Source organism: Lactuca virosa, chromosome 4 (genome assembly GCF_052849685.1).
Source record: "Lactuca virosa cultivar CGN04683 chromosome 4, Lactuca_virosa_CGN04683_v6, whole genome shotgun sequence".
In the NCBI taxonomy this organism is placed as follows: domain Eukaryota; kingdom Viridiplantae; phylum Streptophyta; class Magnoliopsida; order Asterales; family Asteraceae; genus Lactuca; species Lactuca virosa.
Window position 1 is genome coordinate 332958333 of NC_136429.1, and position 20005 is coordinate 332978337.

The window sequence follows — 20005 nt, forward strand, 5'->3', positions numbered from 1 at the left end:
TATATATATATATATATATATATATATATATATATATATATATATATATATATATATATATATATATATATTTTGATCTACAAATATGTTGGGTAAAACATGGGTAGATTAATTAGATGATGTGTGATGAAATAAAAATGATGAGAGGTATCGATGTTTAAGATGATCTAGTCATCTAGCAGAGTATATACAACGGCCACAGACTATTTTAGATAGTCCAGTGGAACGTTAGTAGACTTGTAATCGGTATGTATGTTTGAACTATATGTTCATAAAGTGTTCTTGAACTATATGTTCATTAGGTGTTTTTGAACTATGTGTTCATCCATTAGTTCTTCCTTTTGACACTATTACGTGTCGGGGTACGGGAGCGTACGGGAGTACTTTATCAGTATTTCCCTATACTTTTATTTGGAAGAACTTTGGAGTCTTTGTTCTTTTATGAAGTGATTGGACAAGGTTCATGAGTTAGTGATATAGATCATGAGTTAAATAGTGAGTGGTGAAATATGGGAAAAGCTTTTACCCAGATGTTGGCGTGAGTGGTGCAATATGAGAAAATCCCTTACCCAACGTTGACCCCCGTCATTCAGCAGAGTATGGATGACAACCATGGACTGTTTTGATGGTCTGTGGAACACTAGCAGGCTCGTAACCTGTAGGTGTTAATGGACTTAAGTGTTCATTCACTGTACTCTAAAACCCCCGTCATTCAGCAGAGTATGGATGACAACCATGGACTGTTTTAATGGTTTGTGGAACACTAGCAGGCTCGTAACCTGTAGGTGTTAATGGACTTAAGTGTTCATTCATTGTACTCTATTCCCTCATGAGTGCCTTTAGGGCAAGTAAGGCTGGGGAAAACCCCTTAAGCATGTTCATCAGCTGTATGGAAAAACCCATTGACATGTATTGCGGGGGAGAACTCCCGTGGGAAATACCGTCGATGAATAAGAGCTATGGACTTAGTATATGGAAAACCCATTGACATGTATTGCGGGGGAAAACTCCCGTGGGAAATACCGTCGATGAATAAGAGCTATGGACTAGCACATGGCGACGATGTGACTTCGTGCCTATTTGACATAAATTGCTGAAGGAAAGCAATGTTGTCACCTTGTTGGTTGTTTTATGTTAGGATGTCTTGTTTGACATAACTTGCTGAAGGAAAGCAGTGTTGTCACCCCGATGTTTGTTTTATTTGACATAACTTGCTGAGGAACCCCCAAAGCAATGTTGTCACCCCTAGTGATAATCCTTAGGCTAGGTCCCTTATGATAGTTGTTTTAGGGACGTAAAGTGAGGATAAAGGAAATGGGTAATTAGGGTTATTTTTGTTGATGGAATTAATAAATTTATTGTTGATTGAGAACTTAATAAGTTTATTATTTATTGTGGGTTGAAAACCCTATATGCTCACCATGCTCCCAAGCCTGACCCACTCAGTTTATTTGTATCACAGGTATCGATACGAAGTTGCTTTACACTGAGAGATTAAAAGAGAAGTAGATCACTAGTGTAAATGAATGTAAGTTTTGTTTATGCTTATGTTTTTGTATTGACAATGACATCCCAATGGTTTAAGTGATTAAAATACATTTCTTCGGAAATGATTTGATAACATTTTATCATGTTTGGTTTTGGGAACAAATTCCGTAACACTTTTAAATCAAATGATTACTCTGATTTTATTTTAAAAAGCATAAACGAAATCGGTCTTTTCTGGCCGTGAAATTGGGGATGTCACAGTTGGTATCAGAGCATTAGTTTAAGCGAACTAAGAAATTGTAGGATTTCTAGACTTAAACTTAGAATGCTAAGTGATGATTGTGAGATGAGTGTCTGCTATATTTTAGACACGAGCACAAGTTTATTTTTAGGAAAGATGCCTAAAATGTTTTATGTGTTAAATATTTTATGTTATAGCTATAAGGATGCCTTATATGCTATTATTTGTTCGGATCTATGGTCTGTTGCCGACCGGATCTGGAAACCTTATGTGTGTAGGATTCTAAGCGTATGATTACGAGATTAGAACTAACATGTAAACGTTTCAAAGTGATAAGGAGATTTATACGTTTATCGTAAATAAAGCTTTCCTATCTTAAATTCTCGCCCGGTACACCGAACGTCTGCTTGGGTGTACAAAACGTTATGGTGAAGACTCGTAGAGAATTGAGTAGATGGAGGAAATGAAAAGCTTATGATAGTGAATGATACCTATCAGAAGATATCGTAAGAGTGGTATCTTGTCTTAGAATATGTTTGATAAAATAATGAAACGTTTAGAGGATTATGGTACGTCTGAAGTACACCTCCGATTGGTAGGATGATGAATGGTTGGTGAATTTCTTGAAGTTGTTCCATCGTCTGGAATTTCTATCACCAACCAAGTTGAAGTAGAATTGATGACTGAAGATACGCATGGAAGAAGTCCTAGTAGAGTCTAGGAAAATTCTATAATTAATTGGACACATTCGTATGTGTTAAATTGTTTTGTGATTTTAGGATTTGGGGACTGCGAGACAGTACTTGGGACGAGTATGAGTAGGTGTGAATAGTAGTAGAGATCTATACTACTGGAAGCACAGGACTCACACTTGGATCAGGGAAAGTCACAAGGTTACCAAGGAACTCGTAATTGATTCCGTCTTATTATAGTATGTCGTTACCATCGTTTCGGTAATGACTAAGAAGATGATTGTTATTCCGACCCTAGTAGTCATATCGAATTGAGTCCGACTACGATGAGTTTGTTATGTGGTTTAGAGAACCAAGTTCGATGTAGCAGTTGACTTAAGCCGAATTGAAGTAAAGGCTGATCAAAGCGATCAATAGAAGTATCGCGTTCGTTGTTAAAGAAGTTGGGTTAGTTTGTGTTCTGACCCAAAGGGATAAAGTGATAGCGTATGCATTGAGGCAATTGAAGGAGCATGAAAAGAACTACCCCACTCATGATCTGGAGTTGGCAGTGGTAGTATTCGCCTTAAAGATAGGGAGGCACTATCTTTATGGTACTAAATGTAAACTTTTCACTGATTATAAGAGTCTTCGATATCTCTTTAATCAGAAGGAATTGAACATGAGGTAACGACGCTGGCTAGAGTTACTCCAGGACTACGACTGTGAGATACTTTACCACCCTGGTAAAGCAAATGTTGTTGCTGATGCTATCAGTCGGAAGGTAAATCTTGAAAAGAAAAGGCCAAGAGCGTTGAGAATTGAAGTTGTCTTGACAATTGTGGAAAGTATAAAGAAAGCTCAAGAGGAAGCTTTAGAGAAAAATGACCGAAAGGAAGAACGTTTGGGATAAAACGTTAGTGTTTGATACAAACGGTCAAGGACTGAAGGTATTCAAAGATAGGATTTGGGTACCTAAGATGGGAGGAGTAAGAGATCTTCTGATGGAAGAAGCTCACAAGACCATGTACTCGATTCATCCCGGCAGTATAAGAATCTATAGGGACCTAAAACCCTATTACTGATGGCCGACGATGAAGCTCGATGTTTTTAAGTATGTGGCCGAGTGTGTAACATGTGCTAGGGTTAAGGCACAATATCAGAAACCGTATGGGAGTTTAGATTGCCTGTACCCATGGGTAAATGGGAAGGTATCACTATGGATTTTGTGACTAAACTGCCCAGAACAAGGAACGGTCACGACATGATTTGGGTGGTCGTTGATCGCTTCACTAAGAGTGCGCATTTCATAGCAGCCAACGAGAAATGGTCTATGGATAAACTTGCGAATTCTTATGTGAAGGAAAGTGTGAGGCTTCACGATGTTTCGTTAACGATTGTATCCGATCGTGACAGCCGTTTTACCTCAAGATTTTGGAGGAGTCTATAAGCGGAATTGGGTACCAAGTCGTGTTTGAATACAACTTACCATCCACAAACCGATGGTAAGAACGAATGAACAATTCAAACATTGGAGGATATGCTGAGAGCATGTACCTTGGAATTCCAAGGTAACTGGGGTAAACACTTACCACTAGTAGAATTTTCCTATAATGATAGTTTCCACTCGAACATCTAGATGGCACCTTATCACGCTTTGTATGGGGAAAAGTGTCGAATGCCGTCATGTTGGCTGGAAGCTGAGGAAAAGCAGTTTATGGGACTTGAAATAGTCCATCAGACTGCTGAAAAGTTGAAAGTGATTAGGGAAAGGAGGTTAGCTGCTCAAAAGAGCTATGCTGACAAGAAAAGACAATCGATATCATTCGAAGTTGGAGATTCGGTTTTACTTAAAGTCTCGCCGTGGAAGGGACTTATAAGATTTGGTAGAAGGAGAAAATTGAGTCCAAGATTTACTGGACCATTTAAAGTTCTTCGGAGGATCGGGAATCAAGCATACAAGCTAAAATTACCGGAAGAACTGGAGGGTATTCATATTACCTTTTATGTGTGTTATTTGAGAAAATTTACGGGAGATGTGCTCGACATAATTCCCATTTCTAAATTAAGGTTGGATGAAAACAAGAGGTTGATTAAAGAACCTGAGGCAATCGTTGACCGTAAGACTAGGAAGTTGTGACGTAAAATTGTCGAATTAGTGCTTATGTGTTAGAAACATACGAATGGGCCAAATCTCACCTGGGAAACGGAGAGTGACATGAGGAGTCGCTACCCGTATTTGTTTGCTGATGTGTGATTCCGGGGACGGAATCATTCTAAGGGGGAGAGAGTTGTAACGCCCGTGTTTCTAGGATAGGCATTAATATTGACATAATGGTCTAAGTTAACCTTTGTAACTCATTTAGAAGAAATGAAAAGGAATTATGTGAATATTATGTGAATTATGTGTTTTATGCTTAATTATTAGGGTTTAATTAATTAAGAATAAAAATGAGCGTCAAAAAATTAAATTTTAGATAAAGCCGATATCTATTAAGAAACTTGTAGTGGGCGTGACAAGGATTACGGATATATAAAGAATGCCGAAATCCGAGTTATAACGAAGAAGTTATGACCTGTCGAAGTTTCACGATAAACCGGCACGGTGCCGAATGTCGTAAAAAGTGAGTTTTTGATAAACTACTTTTTAGCCTCAGTGATCTAAACGAAACTCGTAGTGTTCGTTAAACCGAGAGTAGGTATAAAAAGAACACCCAAATCTGACTTCGTATGGCGAAGTTATGATTTTTTGAAGTTTCAGCTTAGCAGTAGACAGCTAAAAACTCGAATTTTAGATCGAGTGATTTTTAGACGACACGACCTAAATGAGAATCGAAGGTCTCGTAAATAGTAGCACAACGGTAAAAAGTCTGACGAAAACGGACGTCGGATGAAGAAGTTATGAATTTTTAACGGATTTCCTGTCCCGGTCTGTTAAAAATAATAATATAAAAATTAAAGTCAAAATTAGCCGACAAAATCTAAACGGAAGTTGTAGAGCGTAATTTTACCTACGCGTGCATATAAAGAACGTCAAAAACGGAGCTCGTATGCGAAAGTTATGGATTTTAGAAGTTTTTGCACAAAAACCGAGAAAATTCGCATAGTCACAATTGCCACGTCACCCTCGCTTAGAATGTGACACGTGTCCGAAATCTGTGACTCATGCGAAGCCACGTGGCGAAGCTGCTGAGTCATCCGAGCACATGGCCTTATCCGAAGCGGTCCAGTAGCCATGCGACACGTACCCTCTTAGCACGAGACCGAACCCTCGCTGACTGCCACTGTGCCTAGGCTTCGGACCAGTAGACCTCGGTCCAATAGGAGACTGCCAGCGTGCCATCGCAGGTGCGACCCACGTGCAGCCCTCCTGCGAGCCTCCTCTGCGAGCCGTCAGATCCGCGGAGCGTGGCCACTTCTCAGCCATTGGATCAGGAGGCTCGGCCCTATAAATACAAGGGTGCGAGACCTCCCGGGGGTACTTTTGAAAATTGTCAATTTTAGCCCCTAAACTCATATTTCTTTCATATTATCACCCCCCGAAGCCCCGGTATCAATTATAAGCCCCGGAATACGCCACGAAGTGCCCGTGAACCCCGGAAAATTTATCTTTTCGGTTTCGAAGCCCGACCCTTGCAGAGCCCGGTTTCTCAATAAAACTCCCGGTTTTATTAGAAACGATCGTTTTAGGAAACGAATTGCTGCCCGATGTTCATTAAATCAGGTGAGTGTATAGTCACTTTCACCTTACACATAGATATGAAGTATTTACCTTAAAATACGTGCTATGTGTAAATATATTAATTGTTTATTTGAGGTGACTGTTGAATTGATGTTTTATACAAGTTTTAAACTGTATATATATATATATATATATATATATATATATATATATATATATATATTTTTGATCTACAAATATGATGGGTAAAACATGGGTAGATTAATTAGATGATGTGTGATGAAATAAAAGTGATGAGAGGTATCGATGTTTAAGATGATATAGTTATCTAGCAGAGTATAGACAACGGCCACAGACTATTTTAGATAGTCCAGTGGAACGTTAGTAGACTTGTAATCGGTACGTATGTTTGAACTATATGTTCATAAAGTGTTCTTGAACTATATGTTCATTAGGTGTTTTTGAACTATGTGTTCATCCATTAGTTCTTCCTTTTGACACTATTACGTGTCGGGGTACGGGAGCGTACGGGAGTACTTTATCAGTATTTCCCTATACTTTTATTTGGAAGAACTTTGGAGTCTTTGTTCTTTTATGAAGTGATTGGACAAGGTTCATGAGTTAGTGATATAGATCATGAGTTAAATAGTGAGTGGTGAAATATGGGAAAAGCTTTTACCCAGATGTTGGCGTGAGTGGTGCAATATGAGAAAATCCCTTACCCAACGTTGACCCCCGTCATTCAGCAGAGTATGGATGACAACCATGGACTGTTTTGATGGTCTGTGGAACACTAGCAGGCTCGTAACCTGTAGGTGTTAATGGACTTAAGTGTTCATTCACTGTACTCTAAAACCCCCGTCATTCAGCAGAGTATGGATGACAACCATGGACTGTTTTAATGGTTTGTGGAACACTAGCAGGCTCGTAACCTGTAGGTGTTAATGGACTTAAGTGTTCATTCATTGTACTCTATTCCCTCATGAGTGCCTTTAGGGCAAGTAAGGCTGGGGAAAACCCCTTAAGCATGTTCATCAGCTGTATGGAAAAACCCATTGACATGTATTGCGGGGGAGAACTCCCGTGGGAAATACCGTCGATGAATAAGAGCTATGGACTTAGTATATGGAAAACCCATTGACATGTATTGCGGGGGAAAACTCCCGTGGGAAATACCGTCGATGAATAAGAGCTATGGACTAGCACATGGCGACGATGTGACTTCGTGCCTATTTGACATAAATTGCTGAAGGAAAGCAATGTTGTCACCTTGTTGGTTGTTTTATGTTAGGATGTCTTGTTTGACATAACTTGCTGAAGGAAAGCAGTGTTGTCACCCCGATGTTTGTTTTATTTGACATAACTTGCTGAGGAACCCCCAAAGCAATGTTGTCACCCCTAGTGATAATCCTTAGGCTAGGTCCCTTATGATAGTTGTTTTAGGGACGTAAAGTGAGGATAAAGGAAATGGGTAATTAGGGTTATTTTTGTTGATGGAATTAATAAATTTATTGTTGATTGAGAACTTAATAAGTTTATTATTTATTGTGGGTTGAAAACCCTATATGCTCACCATGCTCCCAAGCCTGACCCACTCAGTTTATTTGTATCACAAGTATCGATACGAAGTTGCTTTACACTGAGAGATTAAAAGAGAAGTAGATCACTAGTGTAAATGAATGTAAGTTTTGTTTATGCTTATGTTTTTGTATTGACAATGACATCCCAATGGTTTAAGTGATTAAAATACATTTCTTCGGAAATGATTTGATAACATTTTATCATGTTTGGTTTTGGGAACAAATTCCGTAACACTTTTAAATCAAATGATTACTCTGATTTTATTTTAAAAAGCATAAACGAAATCGGTCTTTTCTGGCCGTGAAATTGGGGATGTCACAGTTGGTATCAGAGCATTAGTTTAAGCGAACTAAGAAATTATAGGATTTCTAGACTTAAACTTAGAATGCTAAGTGATGATTGTGAGATGAGTGTCTGCTATATTTTAGACACGAGCACAAGTTTATTTTAGCCTTTTCTTAAAGGGTAAAATAACATTTTACCCTTTTCTTACTTGTTCCATAACCAATGCCCAACCCAACATGCATAAAAAGCCCAAATCCCAAAATGGCAATCCAAAGCCCAAATAAAAAGCAACAAAAGCCCATTATGGCCCAATAACCTGATTGGGACCCAAAACCATCATGGACCTACTTCCAAGAAAACCCTAAGTCCATCCATGGCCCAAAGTCCAAAGTCCAATTGCCCAACAAGGCCCAAGTCTCAAAAAGCCCAAAATGGCAAACTGAGGAGTACCCCCCACGTACCAGATTGGTACGCCTAGTGTACTCACCCGCGAAGCACAGATTACAAGAAGCTAATGCACAAAAACTTCATTACGCTGAGCGTACTTCTTACGTACGCCCAACATACTCTTCAGGGACCAAAAATCCATATTAAGCTCTTAATGGTTAAGCCAATGACTTCCAAACTCATATATGACCCTAATGAGATGTCTTAACACGTAAAGTTGGCAACTTTACTCCTTTGTATGGCTTAATGGGACCAAAATCCTTAATAACATCCATAATAAACATCCAACTTATGCATGGTCCAAGATAACTCACCAAGATGACATTTTTATGAACAAGGGACCTCCTAAAAGCCAAGATCCATAATTAGTATACGGGTTGACCACCCCACTTGTGACTGTTAGCTATAGTCAACCATAAGCGAGTGACGAACTATCCTTTTACTTGTTATTGTTCCGGCGTCGATGAAGCGTGCGGTATTGTTTCTCATGGTAAATCATGAGTGTGTTGTTTTTCATGGTAAATAATGAGTGTGTTGTTTCTCATGGTAAATCATGAGTGTGTTTTATCAGAGGTATTATGTCATAGCAGCGGTTACAGGCTCATGGTAGAAAATTGTTAGAAGCATTATACTTTGTCGATATATAAGTATAAATGTTAAGTATAAGTTTCCCAAGGACTTATACTCTAAGTTTAAAAATCGGATAGGTATATTACTTGTATATTAAGTAGACCACTATACCTATTCTAATTACTCGTATAGAATTTAAATAGATTTATACGTAGCGGTTTTACTCGTATAGAATTGAAATAAGATTTATACGTAGCAATTTAGTTTGTATGGAATTACAAACATTTATATTTTTAATATATAAGACTTATAGGTATATACTTATTTGGTAAGTAAACCATTATACCTAATATATATACTAAATGTTGGAGAGTCAAAATGATGCTTTCAAAACTAAACTTTTGAACTTAGAAAAAGTATTATTTTTATATGGAGTCAAAACCTGTGAACCCACCAACTTTATGTTGACGTATTTTAAAATGCATGTGTTTTCAGGAACTTGAAAAGCTGGTATGCATTCGAACAGGAGAAGTTTTACTATTATCCTTTATGTTCATTAAGAAGTATGCCATAGTCGGATATTATGTAATAAGTACCAGGAAAACAATAATGTAATTCTCAATCATCAACAAAGGTATGTATTTAATAAAACTCTTTAGTACTGTTCAATGTGTGTTATATAACTGTGATACGAAGAATGACGTTACTCCACCCGGTGTTTCCGCCGACGGCCGGGGTGTGACAGATTGGTATGAGATTTATTGACTATCGTGAACTAGTACTTTCTTAGGAAAGCGCGACTATAGTCTAGGGCTTACCCTTTAGGTTTAGGTATATCCCTTAACCTAAAAATAAAAAAAAGTATGATTAATTATACTACTGAAGGACTACTTACGGGAGCAGTGACAGGATAGACATGTCGCGTTGGGTTGCTGGATTTCAGAATGGCTATATGCTAAAATGATCCTGCCCACCGACTGTCTTGACTGGCCGATGCCTTATCAGCTAGACCTGAAGTAACAAACAATAATTAATAATACCCGTGAATACAACAAATACAAAGATATAGAGTTATGTATGAACTCAGTCCCGCGATGAGAAAACATGTATATAACCCAAAAATATAGAAAACCCATACCCTCGATAAGAATTCAACGCAAGGTTTTAGGTCAAACCACTTAGTCGAGTTTTATTGTATATGGTACGAACCACAACTAAACGTAGACTGATCACCTATGTTTAATTATGGTCAGGCCGATGCACAACTAAACTTGGATACGGTGGTTGATAGACTAAAACACTTGAAGATTTTAGAAGATTCAAGATAGATCTCAGATCAGGATACCATCAACTCGGAGTACAAGAAGACGATGTTCCGAAGACAACATTTAGGACTCGGTATGGTCAATCTAAGTTCCTAGTTAAGCCTTTGGATGGACCAGTGCTCCAACAATGTTCATGGACCTCATGAATAGTGTTTGCAAACCATACTTGGATAAATTCGTGATACTAGTTATCGATGATATACTGATATATTCACGAACGAAGGAAGAACACGGTCAACACTTGCAAATAATCTTGGAACTACTAAGAAAAGAAAAGTTGTACGCCAAATTCTCGAATGTGAATTTTGGATTAGAGAAGTACAATTTTTAGGGTATGTGGTTCGCAACAAAAGGGATTCATGTCGAACCCTCCAAAGTTGAAGCAATCAAGAATTGGGAAGCACCGAAGACGCCAATAGAAGTGCGTCAATTCTTAGGACTTGCTGGCTATTACCGCAGATTCATAGAGAATTTCTCCAAAATAGCCAAGCCACTTACAACACTAACCCAGAAGGATACGAAGTTCAACTGGGAAGACAAAAAGGAAGCTGCTTTTCAGAAACTGAAGCAAATGTTGTATAGTGCACCAATCCTATCCCTTCCAGAGGGAACAGAAGATTTTGTCGTATACTGCGACACATCAAATCAAGGATCGGGATGTGTGTTGATGCAAAGAGGAAAGGTTATCGCCTACGCATCACGACAACTTAAGGTGCATGAGAATAATTACACTACCCATGATCTTGAATTGGGAGCTGTAATTTTTGCACTAAAAATTTGGAGACATTACTTATACGGTACTAAGTGTACTATTTTTACCAACCACAAGAGTCTCCAGCACATCTTCAACCAAAAAGATCTTAATATGAGACAACGAAGATGGGTTGAATTGTTGAATGCTTATGAATGTGATATTCGTTATCATCCCGGAAAGGCAAACGTGGTAGCAGATGCCTTGAGCCGGAAAGAATATATTAAACCTCGTCGGGTACGAGCATTAACCATAACTATCCATTCTAACTTTGCCACACAAATTAGAGAAGCTGAACTTGAGGCTCTAAAAGAAGAAAACATCAATAACGAAGCTTTGCGAGGAATGGAAAAGCAACTTATACAAAAAAAATGACGGAACGCGACACTTTATGAACCGAATTTGGATGCCTAAGTTCGGTGGAGTCAGGGACTTGGTCTTAGAAGAAGCCCACAAGTCCAGATATTCCGTACATCCAGGCTCTGACAAAATGTACTTAGATTTAAAAGTACATTATTGGTGGCCAAACATGAAGGCTGAAATTGCTACTTATGTGAGCAAACGATTGACCTGTTCTAGAGTAAAGGCAGAACATCAAAAGCCTTCAGGTTTACTTCAACAACCGGAAATACCTGAATGGAAATGGGAGCAGATATCAATGGACTTCATCACTAAGTTACCCAAAACTCCTAGTGGGTTCGACACTATTTGGGTAATAGTCGATAGATTGACTAAGTCCGCCCATTTCTTAACAATTAAGGAGAACGACAAGATGGAGAAGTTGACTAGAGTTTATCTTAAGGAAATTGTCAGATTGCATGGAGTTCCAAATTCTATTATTTCTGACCGAGATAGTAGATTCACTTCATGATTTTGGCAATCTCTACAAAACTCCTTAGGAACACGTCTAGATATGAGTACAACTTACCATCCACAGACTGATGGTCAGAGTGAGAGAACTATTCAGACTTTAGAAGATATGCTCCGAGCCTGTGTTATTGCTTTAGAAATGCATGGGATACTCATTTACCGTTAATTGAGTTTTCCTACAACAATAGTCATCACACCAACATCAAGACTGCACCGTTTGAGGCTCTTTATGGACGAAAATGTCGTTCCCCAATATATTGGGCAGAAGATGGAGATACACAAACGGCCAGAGAACGTACAAGCGATACCTTATGCACTGGACCATAAATAATCCACGAGACAACTCAAAAGATCGTGCAAATTAAGGATCGATTAAAGGCAACGCGTGATGGTCAGAAGAGCTATGCTGACGTAAGACGTAAGCCTTTGGAATTCCAAGTTCGAGATAGAGTAATGTTGAAGGTCTCTCCTTGGAAAGGCATGATTCGATTCGGGAAACGAGGCAAACTAAACCCGTGATATATAGAACCTTTTTAAATTCTAGCAAGAATTGGTTATGTCGCCTACCAACTCAAGTTACCTCAAGAGCTAAGCAATGTACACGATGTTTTTCACGTGTCAAATCTCAAAAGATGTCTATCCGATGACACTCATGTTGTACTTATCGACGAGATACAAGTCAATACCAAACTCAACTTTTTAGAAGAACCTGTCGACATCATGGATCGATACGCCAAACGATTAAAACAAAGCCGTATTCCCATAGTGAAAGTTCGATGGAACTCTTTACGAGAACCTGAATTTACTTGGGAATGTGAATATCAGATGAAAAAAAATACCCCCAACTATTTTTCAAAACCCCATCCATAACATAAATTTCGGGACGAAATTGTTCTAACGGGGGGAGAATGTAACACCAGTCAAAATAGGTCAACAACAATCACATGTGATTATGCCAATCATGTAATGTGATTTTGTTAAACTAGTAATGTGATAAACTTACTATGTAATTCATGTTAAAATATGAACATTCATACATAATTTATGATACAACTCAAAGTATACGTCCATACGATTCCAAAAATATAGAGAACGTCTAAGTATGACTTCGCGTGAAGAAGTTATGATAAACCCTCACACTATAAATCTATATAATAAGAAGAATTTAAAATAGACTTAGAATTAGCTATTGGAGTCTAAAACAAAGTTGTAGTACTCGGAAATACCTACGCGTGGATATAAAGAACGTCAAAAACGGAGTTCGTATGCAAAAGTTATGACCTTCAGAAGATGCAGCTGTCTAAAGACATGACACGTGGCAGAAACCCTAGCCGCCTTAATTCACGACGTGAAAATGAAGTTCATGACGTGAAACGTGTCAGGGACACTAATCGGGGTTAGAAAACACGTGTTAAAGCTAGGGGGTGACTCATGGATGTTCACGACGTGACCCAAGGTATGTCACAACGTGAAATGGCCCACAACATCCTATAAATAGCGATCAAAGCTCATTCATTCCTTACACCTTTTCCTTTCATTCTCTCTCGTTTCCGAAGGCCGTTTCCCTTCCCGAGCCTGGCAACGACGATCCTCTGACCGTTTAGATTCTATAGATCACACTACTAGGGTGAGTTTCACAGCCCCAATTTCTAATATTTTCGGGGGAAAACGCATGCTAAATGATGTATATACGTTATTATTATGTCTATATGATAGTATATTAGTATCAATGTAGATAGTTATAATAACCGGGATATAGTTGTTCTAAATATAATATTTTGAATATATACAACTATTATCAACTTGTTAGCATGTTATTATACTAATGTAGTTCTTGAGTTATACTTAGGATTCTATATATATGTTGTGTGCGATATAGTTCCGAAGTTATATTCAGAAGTTCTATATGTTAATTTATAAAGTATGTTGCTATTATTGGTTTTATGTCAAGATAAAACCTGGTTTTACTTCAAGTTATAGCTGTTATACTACCTAAATGTTATGAAGTCAGGAGTAATGTTTAAAAGCATAGTCTAGTAACTTAGGGTTTTAGACATGAAAATGCTTTTGTTGTTAGAGCTATAGGAAGCCGTCGAAGTCTACATGAGTAATTGTATTCATCAACTAAGATTGGGGATCTTAGCGGAAATCCTCTGAACTATAACCGTTAATACCGTGTGAGCGAGGAAGTCGTGTATACTTAGTATTCGGGTTGACCACCCCACTTGTGACTGTTAGCTATAGTCAACCATAAGCGAGTGACGAACTACCTTTTTACTTGTTATTGTTCCGGCGTCAATGAAGCGTGCGGCATTGTTTCTCATGGTAAATCATGAGTGTGTTGTTTCTCATGGTAAATCATGAGTGTGTTTTATCAGAGGTATTATGTCATAGCAGCGGTTACAGGCTCATGGTAGCAAATTGTTAGAAGCATTATACTTTGTCGATATATAAGTATAAATGTTAAGTATAAGTTTCCCAAGGACTTATACTCTAAGTATAAAAATCGGATAGGTATATTACTTGTATATTAAGTAGACCAATATACCTATTCTACTTACTCGTATAGAATTGAAATAGATTTATACGTAGCGGTTTTACTCGTATAGAATTGAAATAAGATTTATACATACCAATTTAGTTTGTATGGAATTACAAAAATTTATATTTTTAATATATAAGACTTATAGGTATATACTTATTTGGTAAGTAAACCAGTATACCTAATATATATACTAAATGTTGGAGAGTCAAAATGATACTTTCAAAACTAAAGTTTTGAACTTAGAAAAAGTATTATTTTTATATGGAGTCAAAACCTGTGAACTCACCAACTTTATGTTGACGTATTTTAAAATGCATGTGTTTTCAGGAACTTGAAAAGCTGGTATGTATTCGAACAGGAGAAGTTTTACTATTATCCTTTATGTTCATTAAGAAGTATGCCATAGTCGGATATTATGTAATAAGTACTAGGAAAACAATTATGTAACTTTCAATCATCAATAAAGGTATGTATTTCATAAAACTCTTTAGTACTGTTCAATGTATGTTATATAACTGTGATACGAAGAATGACGTTACACCACCCGGTGTTTCCGCCGACGGCCGAGGTGTGACAATACTGCTCGTTGAACATCTCAAGAACAAAACCCCAATGAACCCTCGATACCCGGACAGATCGATCATCCTCAATCTCGTCCTCTAAGGGACAATCCAGCTCCCCTGGAGCCCCAACAAACCTTTTGCTAAGTGCAACCGATACAAAAGACGGGTAGCCCCTGAATCAAACAATACCAACGCAGATATATCGTTCACGAGGAACGATCCTAAAACAAAACACACAAATATAAGCAGGCAAATCAATATAGATAAAGAGATAAGGAGAAGATACATACCCGTCACCACATCAGGTGTTGTGTGAGCCTCCTCGGCCGTCAGCTGAAAAGCCTTGCTCTTCACCACAGGCGCATCCGCCTTTCCCTGGCAGCCATCAGTAATCCGCAGAGTCGCTGGAGCGGGTGCTACCACTGGTCTTGCTGCTACCAAACTCGGACAATTTGCCTTCTTGTGACCCCTTTGATTGCAATGGAAGCAAATCAGATCAGATACCGAGGTGGTGGTGGTAGTAGCAGTGCAATCCCTGCTGGCCTCTTAATCTTGAATCAAATACATTGGGCCTCTTGCCCGAACCCCCTGAAACCTGAGCTTGATACGACTTCCCATTCCTCTCTATCTCTAGATCAATCTTCCTCTCTCTATCTCTTGCAATCATATCCTCTAGTGTCTTGCAACTGGATCGGCTCATGAACTGCCAAATATAGATCCTCAACATCTCATGGTATCTCGCCTTCTTCATCTCCTCATCCGCCACATACTGTGGAACGAGCAATCCCGTTTCGCGGAATATCGCGGTGATCCCAGCCACCGTCTCAGTAGTCTCACGAAGGTCCTGGAACTCCCTCGCCAACTGTTACAGCTCAACATGCATAAATTAACTTCGTAAAGGGTAAAAGAACATTTTACCCTTTTCTTACTTGTTCCATAACCAAGGCCCAACCCAACATGCATAAAAAGCCCAAAACCCAAAATGGCAATCCAAAGCCCAAATAAAAAGCAACAAAAGACCATTATGGCCCAATAACCCGATTGGGCCCCAAAACCATCATGGACCTACTTCCAAGAAAACCCTAAGTCCATCCATGGCCCAAAGTCCAAATTCCAATTGCCCAACAAGGCCCAAGTCTCAAAATGCCCAAAATGGCAAACTGGGGAGTACCGCCCCACGTACCAGACTGGTACGCCCAGTGTACTCACCCGCGAAGCACAGATTACAAGCAGCTAATGCACAAAAACTTCATTACGCTGAGCGTACTTCTTGAGTACGCCCAACATACTCATCAGGGACCAAAAATCCATATTAAGCTCTTCATGGTTAAGCCAATGACTTCCAAACTCATATATGACCCTAATGAGATGTCTTAACACGTAAAGTTGGCAACTTTACTCCTTTGTATGGCTTAATGGGACCAAAATCCTTAATAACATCCATAATAAACATCCAACTTGTGCATGGTCCAAGATAACTCACCAAGATGACATTTCTACGAACAAGGGACCTCCTAAAAGCCAAGATCCATAATTAGTATACGGGTTGACCACCCCACTTGTAACTGTTAGCTACAGTCAACCATAAGCGAGTGACGAACTATCCTTTTACTTGTTATTGTTCCGGCGTCGATGAAGCGTGCGGTATTGTTTCTCATGGTAAATCATGAGTGTGTTGTTTCTCATGGTAAATCATGAGTGTGTTTTATCAGAGGTATTATGTCATAGCAACGGTTACAGGCTCATGGTAGCAAAATGTTAGAAGCATTATACTTTGTCGATATATAAGTATAAATGTTAAGTATAAGTTTCCCAAGGACTTATACTCTAAGTATAAAAATTGGATAGGTATATTACTTGTATACTAAGTAGACCACTATACCTATTCTACTTACTCGTATAGAATTTAAATAGATTTATACGTAGCGGTTTTACTCGTATAGAATTGAAATAAGATTTATACGTAGCAATTTAGTTTGTATGGAATTACAAACATTTATATTTTTAATATATAAGACTTATAGGTATATACTTATTTGGTAAGTAAACCATTATACCTAATATATATACTAAATGTTGGAGAGTCAAAATGATACTTTCAAAACTAAACTTTTGAACTTAGAAAAAGTATTATTTTATATGGAGTCAAAACCTATGAACTCACCAACTTTATGTTGACGTATTTTAAAATGCATGTGTTTTCAGGAACTTGAAAAGCTGGTATGTATTCGAACAGGAGAAGTTTTACTATTATCCTTTATGTTCATTAAGAAGTATGCCATAGTCGGATATTATGTAATAAGTACTAGGAAAACAAAAATGTAACTTTCAATCATCAATAAAGGTATGTATTTAATAAAACTCTTTAGTACTGTTCAATGTATGTTATATAACAGTGATACGAAGAATGAAGTTACACTACCCGGTGTTTCCGCCGACGGCCGAGGTGTGACAATACTGCTCGTTGAACATCTCAAGAACAAAACCCCAATGAACCCTCGATACCCGGACAGATCGATCATCCTCAATCTCGTCCTCTAAGGGACAATCCAGCTCCCCTGGAGCCCCAACAAACCTTTTTCTAAGTGCAACCGATACAAAAGACGGGTAGCCCCTGAATCAAACAATACCAATGCAGATATATCGTTCATGAGGAACGATCCTAAAACAAAACACACAAATATAAGCAGGCAAATCAATATAGATAAAGAGATAAGGAGAAGATACATACCCGTCACCACATCAGGTGTTGTGTGAGCCTCCTCGACCGTCAGCTGAAAAGCCTTGCTCTTCACCACAGGCACATCCGCCTTTCCCTGGCAGCCATCAATAAACTGCAGAGTCGCAGGAACGGGTTCTACCACTGGTCTTGCTGCTACCAAACTCGGACAATTTGCCTTCTTGTGACCCCTTTGATTGCAGTGGAAGCAAATCAGATCAGATACCGAGGTGGTGGTGTTAGTAGCAGTGCAATCCCTGCTGGCCTCTTAATCTCGAATCAAATACATTGGGCCTCTTGCCCGAACCCCCTGAAACCTGAGCTTGATACGACTTCCCATTCCTCTCTATCTCTAGATCAATCTCTCTCTCTCTCTCTCTCTCTCTCTCTCTCTCTCTCTCTATCTCTTGCAATCATATCCTCTAGTGTCTTGCAACTGGATCGGCTCATGAACTGCCAAATATAGATCCTCAACATCTCATGGTATCTCGCCTTCTTCATCTCATCATCCACCACATATTGTGGAACGAGAAATCCCCTTTCACGGAATATCGCGGTGATCCCAACCACCGTCTGAGTAGTCTGGCGAAGGTCCTGGAACTCCCTCGCCAACTGTTGCACTTCAACATGCATAAACTAACTTCGTAAAGGGTAAAAGAACATTTTAACCTTTTCTTACTTGTTCCATAACCAAGGCCCAACCCAACATGCATAAAAAGCCCAAAACCCAAAATGGCAATCCAAAGCCCAAATAAAAAGCAACAAAAGCCCATTATGGCCCAATAACCCGATTGGGACCCAAGAAAACCCTAAGTCCATCCATGGCCCAAAGTCCAAAGTCCAATTGCCCAACAAGGCCCAAGTCTCAAAAAGCCCAAAATGGCAAACTGGAGAGTACCCCCCACGTACCAGATTGGTACGCCCAATGTACTTACCCACGAAGCACAGATTACAAGCAGCTAATGCACAAAAACTTCATTACGCTGAGCGTACTTCTTGCGTACGGCCAACATACTCATCAGGGACCAAAAATCCATATTAAGCTCTTAATGGTTAAGCCAATGACTTCCAAACTCAGATATGACCCTAATGAGATGTCTTAACATGTAAAGTTGGCAACTTTACTCCTTTGTATGGCTTAATGGGACCAAAATCCTTAATAACATCCATAATAAACATCCAACTTATGCATGGTCCAAGATAACTCACCAAGATGACATTTTTATGAACAAGGGCCCTCCTAAAAGCCAAGATCCATCATTCTAAGCTTTTGGAGTAGCTCATACTCACAAGGATGACTCTAAGGACCAAAATAAACCCAAAATACACCTTAAACTAGATCTTGTTGGATAAGGTGTCTAAGTCCATAACTATATTTGGTTTGTACTTGACCCGAGAGTAGCATGGTCCATTTGGGTTGCACTTCACCAGGACAATTTGTAGGATGGACTTTTGAGAAGAGGATAATTATGATTTATTAATATATTATAAGTTCTAATATATTAATATGAAATCATATTATTTAATTAGTATTGATCAAGAATTAATTTGGAATTAATTTTGTGATCAAAAGAGACTAATTAAATATAAGGGGTTGATTTGGTAAATCATTCATTCTTATAAAGTTGGCTTATGTTCCATAGTTCTTTATGTTGGGCTAAACCCATGTGGTGACCCTTGCATACTCCAAGGAGGTTTTAACCCATGGAGCATGAGGGATATGGAAAGCCATTAGGGTTTACATGGTGTAACCCTAGTTTGCCACATTATATAAGAGACCCTAAGGCTACCAAAATTGGCACCTAAGTGAACTTAGAAGAGTGCTAGCCGATTTTATGAAGCATGGAATTCTCTCTCTAGTTCTTTCATTTGTTGGTGGTGATTTGTGGTTCTATTTGAGGCATTCACATTATTGGTGCTAGGCTCTTAAAGCTTCAAGGTTTTCAACCACATTAAAAGGTATGTTATCTAACTAGAATTTTGTAGTATAGATACTCCATTGTATGCTAGTTAGGATGATGCTTTGGAATTTTGAAAGTTTGCATGTATATTAGAGAAAACATAGATCCAAAACATTTAGGGTTGCATGTACACCCTAGGAGTGTTAGAATGCTCAAAACCCATCAGTGGTATCAGAGCCTATGATTGTTTTCCAATATACTTGATGCTGCTTGCTTTCAAATGCTTAAAAAATCGATTTTTTTTCTGTCTAGACAGTGGACTCGTCGAGTCCACTGGGGAACTCGCCGAGTCCCCTCATAAATCTG